Source organism: Humulus lupulus, chromosome 4 (assembly GCF_963169125.1).
Source record: "Humulus lupulus chromosome 4, drHumLupu1.1, whole genome shotgun sequence".
Lineage (NCBI taxonomy): Eukaryota > Viridiplantae > Streptophyta > Magnoliopsida > Rosales > Cannabaceae > Humulus > Humulus lupulus.
This window is the reverse complement of record NC_084796.1, coordinates 210,886,828-210,905,768: the sequence shown is the minus strand read 5'-3', so window position 1 is coordinate 210,905,768 and position 18,941 is coordinate 210,886,828.

Genomic DNA, 18,941 nt, shown 5'->3' with positions numbered 1-18,941 from the left:
CAGTACGCAACTTGCCCTACTCTGTCCAAAATCTCAAATTGACCAATATATCTAGGGCTTAACTTCCCTTTCTTTCCAAATTGCATAACATCCTTCATCGACGAGACTCTTAAGAAAACAAAGTCGCCCACTGAAAACTTGATGTCCCTTTTCTTAAGGTCTACGTAACTCTTTTGCCTACTCTTTGCGATAAGCATCCTTTGGAAAATATTCTTGATCGCCTCACTGGCTTCCCTAACTGCCTCAGGGCCTAAAATATGTTTCTCCCCAACTTCATCCTAGTGTAAAAGGAGATCTATACTTGTGCCCATAAAGCATCTCATAGGGAGCCATCCCAATAGTGGATTGGTAACTGTTATTATAGGAGAACTCCATTAGGGGTAGGTATCGGTTCCAAGACTCTGAAAAGTCCAAAGACAGCATCTTAACATGTCCTCTAGAATCTTTATTGTTCTCTCACACTACCCATCGGTCTGATAATGAAATGTGGTGCTAAACTTTAGCCTTGATCCCATAGCTCTCTGTAGTCCCTTCCAAAAGTTTGATGTGAATACTGACCCTCGATCAGAAATTATCGACTTTGGAACCCCATTAAGTCTCACTATTTCACTCACATACAAATCTGCATACTGGTCCGCCGAGTAGGTGGTCTTAACTGGTTGAAAATGGGCGGACTTAGTGAGTCTATGCACTATTACCCAAACAGATGCTACTTTGTGGTCCTGGGTAACCTACCACAAAATCCATTGCTATATCCTCCCATGTCCATTCCGGAACGTAAAGCGGTTGAAGTAACCCTGCCAGCCTTTGGTGTTCTGCCTTAACTTTCTGGCATGTCAAACATCTGGCAACAAACTCAGCAATATCCCTCTTCATACCAGGTCACCAATACAGCGCCTTAAGGTCTTGGTACATCTTCGTCGACCCTGGGTGCAAAAAGTAGGGTGTTGTATGCGGCTCTTTCATAATACTTTTCTTATTCTCGTCATTACCAGGCACACAAATCCTATCCTTGTATCGCAGCAATCCACCGATGGACATGGTGAAATTACTGCTACCACTTTCTTGTACCAAAGCCTCTTGCTTCATTAGGGCTTCATCCACTTTCTGTCCTTCTCTAATTTGTTCCGGTAGGGAGGATTGTAATGTGAGGTTCACTAGGTTTCCTGTGACAAGTTCAATGCCAACATTTATAATCTTCTTCTGAAGAGGTGTCTCTATTGCTTTCAGTGTTGAGACGCTCCCATGTCCCCGCCTACTCAGTGCATCAGCAACCACATTAACCTTGCCTTGGTGTTTTAGAATTTCACAATCGTAGCCTTTCACTAATTCGAACCACCTTCGCTGCCTCATATTTAGTTCCTTCTCTATGAAGAAGTATTTTAGACTTTTGTGGTCAGTGTAGATTTCACACTTGTCCCCGTATAGGTGATGTCTCCATATCTTTAGTGCAAACACCACTGCTTCCAACTCCATATCATGAGTGAGATATCGTTGCTCATAGTCCTTGAGTTGTCAAGAATCATAGGCTACCACCTTTCGATCCTGCATCAACATGCACCCTAATCTATTTTTTGATGCGTCGCAATACACCACAAATTTCCCGCCCTTAGTGGGAACACAAAGGATAGGCGCAGAAATTAACTTATCCTTCATGGTCTGGAAGCTTTCTTCACATTTCTCAATCCATGCAAACTTCTGATGTTTGTGGGTCAAATTGGTCAAGGGTGTGGCGATCTTTGACAAACCCTCGACAAACTTTTGATAATAACCCGCTAACCCTAAGAAGCTTCAAACCTCTGAGGCATTCTTCGACTAGGGCCAATCTCTAATGGCCTCGATCTTGGATTGATCTACTGCTATCCCATTCTTGGACACTATATGCCCAAGGAAGGTTACTTGTTCTAGCCAAAACTCACACTTAGAGAACTTAGCGTATAGTTGATGTTCTCGTAGTCTTTTCAGGGTCAACCTCAAATATTCCCCCTTGGTCTTTGAGTAGATAAGGATATTGTCTATGAACACTACCACAAAGTTGTCCAAATAGTCCTTAAATACCTTATTCATCATGTCCATGAATGCTGCTAGGGCATTAGTGAGTCCAAAAGACATCACCAGGAACTCATAGTGCCCGTAACAAGTTCTGAAAGCCGTCTTCGGAATGTCTCCCTCTTTCACTTTCAACTGATGGTACCCGGATCCCAGATCAATCTTTGAGAATATTGCTACCCCTTGTAGATGATCAAAAACGTCATCTATCCTAGGCAAAGGATATTTTTTCTTGATGGGGACCTTATTGAGTTCTCGGTAATCGATGCACATTCTCATGGTCCCATCCTTCTTTTTCACAAATAGCACTGGTGCTCCCCATGGAGAACAACTAGGTCTCATGAATTCCTTGTCCAACAACACTTGTAGCTTGTTCTTAAGTTCCTTGAACTTTGCAGGTGCATTCAATAGGGAGCTTTACAAATTGGTGTTTTTTCTAGTGCAAGGTCGATCACAAATTCGATTTCTCTATCCGGGGGTAATCCTGGTAACTCCTCGGGAAACACTTCCGGAAACTCACAAACGATATGCACATGTTCTTGTTTTAATTCTAACTCCTTGGATTTATCTACCACACTAGCCAGATATGTCGAACAGCCATGTTGCATCATATTCCTTGCTTCCAGTGTCGATATTATCGACATACGAAAACCCCCTAATTCTCCTTTAAAAGAAAATAGTTCCCCTTCTTCTGGTCTGAACTCCACAGTCTTTTTCCGATAGTCAATCGTTGCTCCATGTTTGGATAACCAATCCATGCAAAGTATGGGATCATAATCTGGTATACTTAGTTCTATAAGGTCTGCTGGGCACTCCCTGCCCTCTATTGTTATAGGAGTTGACGGTAACCACCTAGTTGACAACATCATGTCTCCGGACGGTAACATTGTACTAAGGCTATGCTCAAATAGTTTATAAGGCATACTCAACTTATCAATCACATTCATGGAAACATAAGAGTGAGTCACTCCATAATCAATAAGGAATCTACACATCATACCAGATATAGGGAGCTAACATGTGACTATGGTGTTGCAGTTGGCTGCTTCATTCTGAGTTAAGGCAAAAGCTCGTGTTAGCACCTGATTGTTGTTACTGTTCTATCCTGCTTTCCATTGTGGGCAATATTTTCTCAAATGTCCTACCTGACTGCACTTGTAACATTTGTTGGTTCCAGCCTAGCATTCTCCTAGGTGTTTTTTCAAGCATTTAGGACAAGTGGGGTGCTCTACTCTGTTTCTTTGGTGATTCCCACGATTTTGATCATTATAGTGACTATTATGGTTGTTAGGGTGGTTCTGAGTATTGTGACAGTTGTTATTCGTGGACGGGGGTCTTGGTCTCTTATCAGTTCCACTATTCTACCCTTCATTAGCTTTCTTCTTATTGCCCTCATTGGAGCCCTTGTTTCGTTGGGTCTCTCTTCTGGCAGCATGGTCCTTCCATATTTAATCCTCCAAGTATTCTGCCTCAAGTGCCCCATCTAGTACTTCGGCATAACTGATCACTTTAGTACTGGTCATCTTAACGTCCCTCGTAATCATAGGCTTGAGTCCCCTCATGAACCTTTGGGCTCGTAAAGCTTCAGTTGGTACAACTTCAGGAGCGAATTTTGCCAACCTATCGAACTTCTGTGCATAATCAGTGACAGATAAATTTCCCTGAATCAAATTCACGAATTCATCTACTTTGATTGCCAACACGGTCACACTGTAATACTTCTTGCTAAAGCCTTCAAGAATTCTTCCAAAGTCATGGTATTCAGATCTCGAGTCTGTAAAATCACATCCCACCATATCCGCGCATCCAACTTAAGCAAGTGGGCTGCACATGAGATTCTCTGGCAACCATTTAACTCCATATGATCAAAGATGGCCTCGACCGACCTTAACCAATCCTCCGCCACCATGGGATCAGCTTTCCCTTCAAAGGTTGGTGGGGATTGTTATCTGAAACGTTCATACACTAGTTCAAACCCATAAGTCATAAGTAGTGGTGAAGGTGGTGGTGTTGGTGACTGAGGCTGCGCCACTGGTACTTGAGGCACTTGGGCCATTTGGGGCATTTTGGGCACTTGCCTAGCATGTGCTAATTCCTCATCTCTCAGCCTTAATTGTTACCTTAATCTTGCTTCCTCTGCAGCCAAATCCACAGTTGGAGCAGCTGGGGCTGCAGGTTGGATTGATGGCATTCCTACTTCAGGAGTCGTCATGGCCTCAAACCTTGTGGAGACACCCTTTTGTCGGCCTCCTCCTCTTCCCTTGCCTCTTCATCCTCTTGTCAACATTATGAGATTCTAAGGCACCAAAAGAAAATCATAAGAGAGGACAATTTGCAAAATGGTTTAATAAATATTCGTGAAAATCATACATTCCAAATCCACACCATTTAGAGTTTGCAAGAAGAAAATATTAAACCATATCATTCAAAGTGTGTTCAAAATTATTCCAAAATTCAAACAACTCATAAAGTATTCAATAACGAAAAACATAAATCCTTAGGGTTTTTTTTAAAAAAAAATCACATCTTATTCATTAATGTTTCATGGAGCGATCCATGCGATGGACTCTAGTCCTCAACTGTGGACTCGTCTCTTGAGTTGTAATCAAAGACGTCCTCTGGGATGTGGTAGTAGTCGGGAGTGCTCTCCATCACCCTCATCCTAGCAGTCACTTTTGGTATGGCCTGAACTACTTTCTGACATGCCAAGGCTCCTTCCAAATCGTGTACCATTTCCAAACGCTCCTCCATCTCTCTGTTATCCATCTTTACAATAACCAGCTCCTCGTGACTAAATTCGTAGTTGTCCATAAGATCGTATATCACATACTCTATGGTGCTAAAGTCCAGGTCGTCCAGAACGACATTGTGCCATGCCACGTCTAACTGGAGAAGGGCCTCGGAGTATATCGATAGTGCTTCCCTTAACACCCAATATTGCTCTCTAGGCCACAGCAATGCTCCTCTTTTGTTCATGATTCCTTGCATACGATTGCAAACCACCATTGTTGTTTTTAACACCACAATCCTCCAATTGTAGGGGTCCTCCACAAGCTGGACCTTGGGTATTGCGCGAATTTCCTTAAGTAGTTGTTTGTTATTGGTTTTTATAACAGGAGGCATCTTAATATACTACAGCAATAAAACTATAAAATTAAATAAAACAGAAACAAGTAATAGCACATAAAACAAATACTTACGACGCGGTGAGGTGAGGTGAGATTTTCCCGTCTTTACCGTGTATGGGGAGGGTCCTTAGAAACATGGACGATCGTCTCTGATACCATTTGTAAAATGCACTTTTACTAATACTTTGTAAAACATTTACACACTTTTAAACTTAAAGAAGAAAACCACTTATTATATGAAAATCCCAGTGGGGCCTTGCTAAAACATGCAAGTTGGGCCCAATAGTTTAAAATAAAATTAAAGTTCTCATGCAACATTTTAAAAATATATATATATATAAAGTTCAAGTCCCACGGATAAGTCCAGAAAAGATAAAATAAATCATAACATTGTTCTTTAGAAATTGGCGTTGAGCTAATCGTTTACTCGCCCATAGGATATCCCCACGCCAAACACACCCCGACGTCGGAACTCCCCACATCACCACGCGTGCCAAAGAGAAAACCTACTTTCTACCTGGAAGGGAAAGTAAGGGGGTGAGCTAAAAGCCCAGTAAGGAAGTACAAACAATATACAAGTAAACACCATAAAACATATTCATAATCATACATTGTTAAACATCATACTTAAGCATCATCATGTGTAAACGTGATCATCATACATTGAACATCATTAACACACGTCATGCATTATTCATCAATAAAAAATCCAAACATAAACATATCATTATCATTTCATCATTGTGAACATGGCCCACGATCTTGTCCATGCCACACCTTGAGCTAAACAGGAGGCTCTGGTCCTTGAATAACATCAGCACGTCCGCCCTATGAGTTACGTCTTTAAATCCTTAGTAACTCGTGTTACGTCTTAGATCCTTAGTAACCAATTTGTTGTGTCGCGGTCAACACGCTAGCAACCATTACATATCATACAACATACAGAAATATATGAAATCCAGTCGTATCAAAGTCAAGGAAAATACATGTTTTCTTACATTCACCATATCAAATCAACATAGCATCTCATACATGGTACATCATTATATATATCATTTATCCTCATACAAACCAATCTTACCATTCAGGGCATAAACAAATAGAATTCTATCTAACTTCCTTACCTCAGGTCCGAGCAAAGCAAAAATTGACAAACTTCACAACGAGCCTATAACAATAATCAAATAGCATTCTTTAGCATCACAAAAGACTTCCTTGTGCCCAACTCATATACCCCATGTGTGCATGGGCCATTCACACATGGTAAAAACTACACATATTTTCCAAACATGCATATTTTATACATAAGATCACCAAAACAATAATGCAACTTATACCTATTTTACATGCATGGCTTTCAAGTAAAAATCATATGGTTAAATATTAGACATATTTTTTAACGTAAAAGTGCATTTGCATGTATACGTGGGAACGTTGTTAAAAAGTGACGCTAAAAATGATAATTTCTACGTGCTTATTTCTATCATTTTCAAAATAAGGATTTAGCAACATACTTTACCACCATTATTTATATCATTTAAATCCCTAAGTTGATTAAACCTCTTAAGACATTATTTTTATTTCATAAAAATAATTTATTTAACAATTAAAAAAATATAAAAATCCATTTATTATTTTTAAATTGCATAGAAACAACAAAAGCTTGAAACTATTTAAAGTACTTATAAATATCATGATTACTTTAGAGAATAACAATTTTATTTAAATTAATAAAAATACAAAATTGATGTGAGAAAAATATAATTTGCTTGTATTATTTAAGACTTAATTTATGTGGTAGAAATTCATATGTAATAATCAAATAATTATTTTTAATTTATTAAAGTAAACTTTCAGCCACCATTAATTTATTTAAAAATCACAAGTGAATTTAATTTCAACATTTTTCTTAATTAAAAATAAATAAAATCATACCCATTAAAAGTGAACACTCAAGGTTACATTTAAAAGTACCATTTTAATATTTACATAGTTTAGGATGTTATATTATTTCAACAAACACACAAACTTTCTTTCATTTAAAAGACTTTTCAACATTTTTACCAAAAATTCCAGCAACAAAATAAACCCTCAAAAATCACCATCTTGAAATTAAAAACTCATATTTTCTCTAAAAATATATTTAAAAAAATGTAGGTATTTATTTGAGTGAAAATATCATTTTAATGTAAATTAAAACACCCTTTAAATTCATAAAATCATCATTGCACTTGCAAAAATATTTATTCATGCAAAACATTATTCTCATCATATTTCACACCATTTATACACAAAAACCAGTAAGTATATAAAGTCACGAAATTCATCATTTTTCATCATGCCTCACAAAATTCATACATTAATCATACATGTTTAATCAACAAAAATTTAAACACAAACCCTAGCATGTTTCTACACCTCCTTTAAGTATTTTAATATAACTATTAGCATACAATAATTAATCAAACCACCTTAAAACATACTCACAAATCATAAAAAAAAAAAAAAACTGCAAGCATAAATAAGAGAAAAAGAAAAAGAATAATAATCATCTTTAACCCTGTCTTGAATATAACCCCTATCATGTTTCTATCATTCAAGTATTCCAAAAGAAAACAAAACTAACATATACCCATTTAAAATCTTACAAACAATCTATCATGTTTCTAAGATTATAATTGACATTAAAACATAAAAAATAAAAAAAACAAGCATGCATGCTTTGAACACCACCCCTAGGCTGAAACCCTCCTAGCCCAAAATAATCAAATCCTTTCGTGTTCAAAAATGAAAACACCCATCATCATATTTAGTAGATCACAAACTAAGACCCTTGCATGCTTTTTACATAAAATTTTAAACCAACACTACAACAAAATAAGGTTTTGATGGCTACATGGGGAAGACATTGTAGACATTCAATGTCTCCCCTTGTGGGGGACGTTGTTGTAGGAGCCATCTTTTGTGAACCTACGATGACTCACAGGGGAAGACTTTGAATACATTCAACGTCTTCCTCGGGAAGACTTCGTAGGGTATCTTTTTACACCCTATGACGTCTCCCAGGGGAGACGTTGAATGTATACAAAATCTTCCCCTGCAAGTCATCGTATGGTTTTATATTTTAAAAAATAATAATAAATTAATTATATAACATTTTAATATATTAATTTAAAATAAAATTGAATAAATATATTATATTTACCTATTTTGCTCGATTTATTTTGTAAATTTTAGTTGTTTTTACAATATTTTAATTGCCTTTTTTAAGACATGTATAATATTTCATTTTGCCAAAATCGATTTTAATTTACACTATTCTAAAAATTATTTTGTACAATCTGAAAAGAAAACACACATCAACACTACAATTAAACCAAAAATCACAAGAACAACAAAAATAACTTATTAACGCCAACATTTAGATCTAAATAAAAAAAAAAGTATATACAAAGAGTTGTCCAAAATTTATATAAATAATGTTAAAAAAAAATATTATGAACAAAAAAAAAATCTGAGAACAAAATGACCGAAATTGTTGAGCTCTTGAGGCTTCGACAGAGGCTCGGCCACGAGGAGGTGAGGAGGTCCAGCATCAAGGGAGGGGCGTGACCACGAAGGAGGCACGACATCGAGGGAGCAAAGATGTCAAGGGAGGCATGGCCACGAGGAGGTGCGGCGTCGAGGGAGGGGCACGACCATGAGGGAGGCGCGGCACCGCGATGAAGGAGGTTGCATGTCTTAGGAGGCGGTCGGCGACGACTGGAAGAGAAGGAGAGAAGATAAAGAGAGAAGGATGGAAGAGAAGAAGATGAATGGATTTTTTTGTTGTTGGAGTGGAGATGAACGGTTATGAGAGAGAGAGAGAGAGAAAAGTTAGGGTTTTAATTGAATAGAAAAAGGCAACTAATTAGGGTTAATTTGTAAAGTCATTTACTTTTTTATTAATTTATTATTTTTTTAAATAAAATATTTAAGAAGATGAATTGGTATAGTGCTGGCAATTAAAACCATGTACCTTATTTCCTTTTATATACTTTATTTATTATTTTCTTAAGAAAGACTTTTAATGTCTCCGTAAGGGAGACGTTAGAAGCAATTTTTAATTATTTTTTTTATAAAAAGACTTTCAACGTCTCCCCAAGAGAGACATTAGACGCAATTTTTAATTATTTTAAAAAAAAAAGACTTTCATAGTCTCTTTTAGGGAGACGTTAGAAGTAATGCCAAATTGGGCCCATCGAGTCTATTTACAATGTCTACCCCATAGTTTTAATGACTTACAAATATAGTCAAAAACAAAACTTTCAATGTCCCCCACCATAAGACATTAAATAATCATTCTAATTTTTAATGTCTTACACCATATGTGTAAGACATTATAGGGAGTCATTAAAAGTAAAATTTGTTGTAGTGCAACAAAACAAAGCATCAAGTCTTGTCTCATACAAATAAAACAAAACCCTTCAATAGTTCAATCATAACAAGGTTTCTCTCCATAACCAATATTAGAATATTTCCATAAACCAAAACACAATGAATACCCAAGCCACACGCCTAGGTCAAATCCTTCATGCATCAAAATAAGAGATTAATCCATCAATCCATATAACCCAAGTAAACAAAATAACATTAGGGCTAAAGATTCATTACCTTTCTTGATTACAGAATCAAGAACACAAAAGTAACCAACACCCAAGACTATAACCACCCCTTGTTCAAGCCTAGGGTTTCAAAACACACATGAAGAAAAGAAGAAAACCAACAACAACAAAAGCACTTGTCAAAACACAAGAATCAAAAGAAGAGAGTCTAGAAACCATAAGTATTAAGAGACATACCCTAGGATTGAACCCTCTTTCTTTTCTTTTTTCTCATCCTTCTTCTCTTTCTCTCTCTAAGTCGTGCTCTCCCTCTCTCTCTCTTCTCTCTTGCACGCCAGCGCAAGGAGCAAAATATGCTCTTCTATTTTCTCTTTCCCTTTTATCTAACTTAGAGAAAATAGCTTATTCTAGTGGGAAAAGGTAAGCTTCCTCTTTTGTGTTTATTTTCATTTATTTTGTTTTTTATTTGATTTTTTCTTAATTATAGGAAAATAAGAGTGCATAAAGATGACAATATCTTTTCCTATTTTATCTAAAATCACCCAAATAAAAATAGTAACGAAATCCCTCCTTTCCCACCATGCTTCACACGTCCACCTCTTCCTTTCCCTTTCTTTTATTTATTTTTTAAATAAACTAGATAAATCTAATAAAATGAAACAATAAAGTGTGTAGAAAATTCTATACAAGTGCACCATGTAACCATGCACATACACACACTCAATAACTAGGATGCATCAATACCTACCATGCACATTGGTGCATTCGACCAAAACTCAATTATTCACAAATTAAATAAATACGTAAATAAACAATTAACAATTAAATTCATAAAATTCTACCAAAAAATTCTAACAATTAATTTAAAAAAATAAATAAAATAAATCACAACACTTAACAATTAAATAAAATAAAGCACAAAATGGTGCGCTGCACATAAGAAATACTTTATTCAAGCTTTTAAGCAACCAATGATTTCAATAAGACTTTGTGGTATTTTCACTAAGGTAAAGTTCAAGTCAAAAGGCACTTTATTTTAGGCACCAATATTGTTTTGATCTAGAGGAAGAAGTTTGTGTTTAACCTAGTGGGGGAATGTTAGTTTTGGTTAAAATATAATGTCCAAGTGGTCTTACACAAACTAAGTGTAAAACAATGAATGGTTTCACATAGTGAAGATGTGAAATTTGACTTTTTGTTGTAGGCATTGAAAAATTATGTTTCTAGGTCCAAAGTGATACATTGAGGTATTTAGGATGCTCAAAAGGTTTGGAAGCATTTACAGGTATTTAATGTCACTATTGAGAAGTTGGACCTACCTAAGGTGTTGTGTTGCCTCCTTGGAGGAGATGCATCACCTAAAACCTTAGGGTTTCGAGGATGCAAAATAGGTGACGCATCACCTGCTAGTAGGAAATGCATTGCCTGGTATGTGATGCATCGCCTATAGACAAGTGATGCATCGACTATAGACAGGTGATGCATTGCCTAATGCGTCCGTACATATACGTGTTTTTATACTCTTGGTCAAAAGGGTCCTTCGAATATTATTTTTTCTTGGATTAGTGAGCAAATTCAATATGTTTATACTCAAATATGACTAAAATAGAGAGGGCATGCTCATTACATTAAAAAAAATATTCATAATTCTGATAAGTATCAAAAGTAATTGAGTGTGAAAGCCAAATGAATCGAAAGATTCATGTTTGGTTTGTGAAGGGATCGTGGAAGTTTTGAAATGAATGGAAAGATAATCTACTTTCATTAAGTGATTTATTAGATAATTGAAAACAGAAGACCTTGAAGACTATTTGAAATTCAGAAGAACTATGCGGGAGGCCCTAGAACAATTGGAAAAGGCCCCGACCACCTTACTGAAAGTAGAATAGGAAGCAAAAATGTTTCGAGTGGATGGATATTTTGAGACAGAACAAGAAAAATAGAATTTGATTAATTCAACTTCTAAGACATTGGAACAATTAAAATATTACAAAAATGAAACCATTCATTTTGAAAAAAAATAGAAGAAAATAATAGTTCCCATGGAACATTCTCTTCTAACGGAATTGGTCATTAATTCGCGATCCAAGCCGTTCATTTGTTTCAATCGTTCTATTCATTATTATCTTTATTATTCTCCTTGTTACTATTACCAAATTAAATGACTGCAACCACAAATAGGCAAAAAGGTTGAGTCTGCTATTAGGAATCATTAAATTCTAGAAATGGTTGTTCTGATGTATCATGTACATTCTTTGAAATACAAAAAGTAAATAATTCTTTGTGGTGGAATAAAATATATCTCTCATTTCCCTCTCAAAATTTTAAAATAAGGAGTTGTGCAACAGCTACAAAATAAGAACTTAATAGAATATAAAATAAGGATCTACAAACAAGAACAAATCCCAACTAAAAGGAAGAATAAATTGGGTTGGTAAATAATTATACTCCTATACTTCCTAAGACAAGACCTAAGCCCATAAAGAATCTTTTGGACATTACTCAACATTGTTATAACAAAATACATATTCTGATATCAATGTTGTAATTAAGTAATCATTTCTTATGAATATTCAGTTTCAAATTTCCAATCAATGACAAGTAGATCTATACGACATACACTAACACAAACTTCACAAGCAATATATTTATCAAATTCAAAATAGATTCGACCGTGGAATCGTTCCATAACAATTGCATTTTCATAAGGATATTGAATAATTATAGGTAAACGATTTACGTGCAATAAGGTAATCATATATCTTTGTCCAATGTACCTTACAGTTCATAAAATGTGTTGGCCATAATTGATGACCATAGAGAACATATCGTGAATATATATATGAATAATTTTATGTTTGTTCAGTACAAAAATTTGCTTAATTTTTTAAATTGCGGATACATATGTAGCTTTACCATACTTAAACGACTGCAATTATTGGTATCAAACCAATACCGATTCGTACAAGCGAAATCTTCTAATAATTAATTAGGCCAAAGAAAGAACTTTAATTTAATTTGCATTTTTTTTTATCTTGTTTTCTTGTATTCAAAAATTGATTCTTTATCTTAGTTTCATTGAAAAATGTTGTATTTCTCAGCATACCTTTTCAATTTCTAGAATTCAAACGAATTAGAATTCTCAATTTTATATGATGTCGAAGGTTAAAATCGTTTCAGGTTCATACAAATCATAATGGTTTTCAACCCATCTTTTGATGTTTTGGAGTGACACATCAAAAAAAAAAAAATTATCAACCGGTTTGATTAAATGTGTGTGTACTCTTATGACGCACATAAATGCCTATAGTTTGATAGACAATTAACTGCCCTTCATTTGTTATAGATAGACGAACTAATTCAATAAGTAACATTCCTCTTTTAACCAATTCTGTAAAATTTACATTTTTTTGAATCATTAGAATATACATACTCATCTTTCTCCTTTGTATAGAGGCTATAGTAATGTCTCTTGGGTTTATTTATCTAAGTAGTAGACAATATACTTTGATATTAGCAACCATTTATGTATTTAAAGAATTATCCCATCTCAATTGAAAAGGAAAATATCTTTTTCGAAAGAAATCAAACCCCGCTTCCATATTGTTCATGTATTGTTTTTTATTTTTTTCATCTTTGACAGTGCATAATGTTCTTCAATATCTTTTCCTTCGTTTGACAAAGTTGAGTCCAAATTTTCTTTAACTATGAATTCTTTTTTTCTTTGATTTTGGTTTTCTAATTCAAGATATTTTTTTCATATATAAATATTGATAGAAAAATATTTGTTTTTTTTATTTCCAGAATTTATTTTCCCTCACATTTTCATTAAAATTTAAAAGGAGTGATTTAATTGTTATTGTGCATAGTTTAATCTTATACGAATTATAAAGTATAAAAAATTATGGGAAAAACCAAAGTTCTAAATTGGATATGGGATAACATATTATTTCTTCATTTATTCTCATCCAATCAAAAAAAAAAAATTATGAGCTAATTTCTTGATTTTGATGATGTGCACTACAAGAAATGTCAATATTAGGGGCAGATGCATTAGAGGCAGACTTGAATCTGCCTTTAACAAGAGGGCTATTAGTGGCAGACCCAGAAGTCCGCCGATAATAAAGTTTTTTTAAAAAAAAATATTTTAAAAAAGCATTAGCAGCAGACAAAAAAAAAATTAGCAGCAGAGGGTCCGCCGCTAATAAAGAAGAAAAGTGTGGGAACTTTTCCAGGCATTCATTTGAATGGTTATTAGCGGCGGACCCACAAATTATTACCGGCGGACTACCTGCCGCTAATACATTATAGCGGCGAGTCCAACACATTATTAGCGGCGGACTTCCCCTCGCTAATAATTTGTAATTATGACCATTTTTTAATAGCGCCGGTGGTCCGCCACTAATCATGGAAACTCATTATTAGCGGCGGACCCTCGCCTCTAATAATATTTTATATAAAAGATCCCAGCGCCCCTTTCATCAGTTTCCCTTTTCCCATTTCTTCCATTTCTCTCTGTCTTCTCCGCCCCAAGCCCTTGTTCTCTGCCCCATTCTCCATCATCTGCCCACCCTCTTGAACCCGAGCCCCTCACTACTACAAAAACACCATTTTAGGACACTTTTTTAGGACTCTCACCTATATGCGAGTCCTAAAAATAGCTCCTGGACTTTTTAGGACTCGCAAGAATTTCTTTTAGGTCTCGTGGAGCGAGTCCTAAAAACTATGTGTGTCCTAAAAAAGTTTGAATTTTTTTTTTAACAAACACCTCCTGGACTTTTTAGGACACTCACTGCGAGTCCTTAAAGAATACTTTTAGGACACTCATTGGAAGTCCTAAAAACTTATGTGTGTCCTAAAAGTTTGAATTTTAAAAAATCACAAATTCCCTCCAATCTCTTGGACTTTTTAGGACTCTAGTTAAGAGTCCTTAAAGAATTTCTTTTAGGACTCCCAGCGAGTCCTAAAAACAAACCCACACTCAGCCCCCTCTTCTCTCTCTCTCCTTCCCTCTCTCTCGCCTGAAAGTTTGCTAAGCCCGACCACCGCCTTCTCCGCTGCCACAAGCAATACGCGCCGGCCAGGGAGCTTTGGAGGCCACCAAAGCTTCGACCCCCGCGAGCTCGAGCCCTCATGTGCCACCTAAGACGGACAACGGAGCCTTCGGTTTTGGGTTTTCTCAAAGTTTCTGATGAGATTCCAACCACCTTGGGTCGTTGTGAGTCAAGCCACCACCACCATCGTACTCAACATTTTCATGCGAGCAAAACCCAACCAAGGATCGGGTTAGAAGTCGCCAAATTTCATTTTTGGTGTTCGTCGGAATCTATGGAGTCCGAAAATTTTTACCTCCAATCCGGTCACCACATTCTGTTCCATGAAGAACCACCACCACCACGATGTTCCCCGAGCCTAAGGCTTCGAATCAAGCCAATAACTATTTTCTCGAACCACCGTCGTAGGGTGGGGGCGCCGCCGCTGTCGCCGAAGCTCCAGTGGAAGCTTTGGCTACCAATTCATTTTTTTAAAAATTAAAGATAAAACTATTTTGCGATTCCTAAAAACATTCTTTTAGGATTCGCATTGCAAGTCATAAAATGTGAGTCTTAAAATACCTCAGTTTTTAAGGCTTTCAAATAGAGGACTCGCGGCCCGCAAGTCCTAAAAAGCCTTTTTTTTTAGTAGTGCCTCCACACTCACGGGACCCCCCTCCCGAGCCCCTCCACACCCAAGACACCCTCATCCGAGCCCCTTTACCCGAGCCCTCCTGTAGTGCACCAAAATTTTTCTTTTTAGTTTATTAAAATTTTTGTGTTTTATTTTATTTAAGTGTTAAGTGTGGTGAATTATTTATTTAAATGCTGTTTATTTTATTTAGTTGTTGTTTTTTTTATTTAATTGTTTGTTATTTTATTTGATTGTTAGAGTTGTTTGTGGAATATTTTTGTGAAATTATTTGTTAAATGATATTTATTTATTTTTATTTTAAAAATGTGATTATGTGAGATTTGGTTGAATGCACTAAGGTGCATGGTAGATAGTGATGTACCCTAGTGATTTAGTGTGTGCTAGTGCATGGTAGCATGATGCACATGGGTAGAATTTCCTACACATTATACAGTTTCCATATATTAGATTTAATTGATTTATTTACAAAAAATAAATAAATAAAAGGGAATGGGAAACCATCTTGGACGTGCATGTGTAGTGGGAAAGGAATGGTTTATTCCATTTATTTTCTTGATTCTAATAAATTAAAAATTAGAAGACCATGGTTATTTTAAGTAAGGATGTGATCATCTTTTTATTCCATGCCATTTTAAGATAAAAACAATTATACAAAAATTAAGAGAAAATAAAAAGAGAAAGGAAAATTACCATTTTATTTTATTAGACTTTATTGAGGGAATTAAGATAAAGGGGGAAGGAAATTTGGGAAGGGTCATTTGTTTTTTTGCTCTTGGTCGTGTGTTGAAGAGAGGAAGAGAGAGAGAGGGTGGCAAGCTAGAGAGAGAAAGGGGAAGGGGCTGCCATTTTCTAGAGAGAATGTGGAGGAGAAAGGAAAAAGAAGAAGAAGGTCCTAGGTATGGTTTTCTTATGGTTCCTTGTTATGGGTTTCAAAAACCCTAGGGTATTCAAGGGTGATTATCACTTGGGTGTTGATCAAGTTGTGTTCTTGATTTCTATCAAGAGAGGTATTGAATTTTTCTCTCAATCTTTTGGTTATTGGTATTTGATGATTGATGTTTTGGAGAGACTATGGCTGAAAGTGGTTTGTTTGTAATAGGAGAATATGCGGTGTTGATGGAATGTTTTTCTTATATTTTGATGCATGGGAAAATAGACCTAGGCGTAGGCATGGGTTTATGGGTTGGTTTGATTTTTGTTGTATGTTCATAATACGTGTAATGAGATGATTATTGTGATCTGATGTTGATGATATTCTATGATTTTATGTATGTATGTTTCGGCCTATGTGGTTTGGGCATATTGGGTTGTTTTATTTTGTGTCACATTTACATGTTAGAAACATGCTAGGTTTCATGTGTTTATAGATGAGGAATTTTGTGTAAATTATTGTTGGGTATCCTAGGTGTTTCGGCCTAGGGGTGATGTTCAAGCATGATTGTTTTCTTATATGTTTTAGATCAATTGTGAATCTAGAAACATGATAGGGTGTATATGAGATTATGTAGCAATATATTATGGTATGCATGAAAAGTAATAGGAACATGTTAGGTTTAATATAAAAGCATATATAAGGATTTGTTATGTTATTCATGCATGTTGTATTATTATTTTGTTGGGTTACATGCATGAACTCATTAGAAAAAGAATAAGGTTTTATAAGGTTGAATATGAATATGTGTTAGATATGTTCTTTGAATTATTTCTATAATAAGAGCATGTTAGGATTTGTGAATTATTGTGTTAATGAAACATGAATAATCTTGTATGAATTTAATGAGGTATGAGGTAATAGATAAAATTCATGGTGATTTATGCTTGCTGATTTTGTGAATAAATGGTGAAGAGATTGATGAAATAAGGGTATGTATGCATAAGAATGACTTTAATGATAAATGGTGTTTGTGAAAATAAAATGGTGTTTTAATTCACAATTTAAATAATGTTTTTGCACAAATAATTACCTACAGATTTTTTGTGATATTTTTGAGAAAATATGAGTTTTAAAAATAAGGATGGTGATTTTAAGGATAAATTCACAATTTGAATAATGTTTTTGCACAAATAATTACCTACAGAGTTTTTGTGATATTTTTGAGAAAATATGAGTTTTAAAAATAAGGATGGTGATTTTAATGATAAATTTGTTTGCTGGAATTTTTGTTTAAAAATGTAAAGTGTCTTTCAATAAAATGAATTTGATTGCTATTTTGAAATAAATAAATAACCTAAACAATGGCAAAATTTAAAAGTGATGTTTTCAATATAATATTAGTGGTAATTTTACAAGTTATGATTTTCATTAATTGGATTAAGGAAAATGTTAGATTTAATTCACTTGTGATTTTTAAATAATGGCTAAAAGTTTAGTTTAAAAAGCTTTAAATAGTTATTTAATTTTCACATATGAATTTGTATTACATAAAATTAAGTATGAATAATAATTCAAATAAAATATATTTATCTCAAACTTAATATTATTATTTTTCTCACATCAAATTATGAAATTCTATTAACTTAAATTAAATTGTTATTTTTCTAAGGAAACATGGTAATCATAGGTATTTTTCTTTTTAAAATAATTTCCAATGTCTTTGCTTTCTTTGTAATTTAAAAATAATAAATGGGCCTTTTATATTTTCTTAATAGCTAAATAAAATTATTTTTTTTATTAAATAAAAAGAATGTCTTGAGAGATTTAATCAACCTAGTAATTTTAAGAAGATAAACAATGGTAAACAAAACATGCTACAAGTCTATTATTTTTAAAACGATAGAAGTAGACGCATTGAATTATCGTTTTTAACGCCACATTTACGCAACATTCCCACGTATGCATGTTACATGCAAATTCACTTTTACGTCCAAAATAATGTCTATTATGCAACCATGTAGTTTTTATAGAAAGATCATGCATGTAATATACGTAGAATGAGCATTATTCTTTTCATGACCTTATGTGTAACCAAGCATATTGTATGTTGTGGCTAACTCTCACCATGTGTGCATGGCCCATGCACACATGAGTTGTATGAAAGGGAAAATAGTAATTATATGAAGCTAAGAAATGTCGTTTTGATTATGGTATAGGCTCGTTGAGAAGTTGTGGTTTTACTTAGCTTGGACCTGAGGTAAGGGAGTTAGATAGAATTTATGAATGTTATATTATGAATGGTAAGACTGTTGTGTGAATGAAATGTTATGAATTATGAATGCCATAATGTGATGATATGTTGGCTTGTATGATATGAATGGATGTTAGCGTAATGAACGCGACACATCAAAATGGGTTGCTAAGGATAAAGAAGACGTAACCCGAGTTACTAAAGTTATGAAGACGTAACTCCATGGGCGAACACGCCGAGGTTATTCAAGGACCAGAGACTCTTGTTTACCTCAAAGGGTGGCATGGACAAGTTAGCGGGCCATGTTCACAAGGAATTGTTTATGAACGTGTTATGATGTCTGGTGA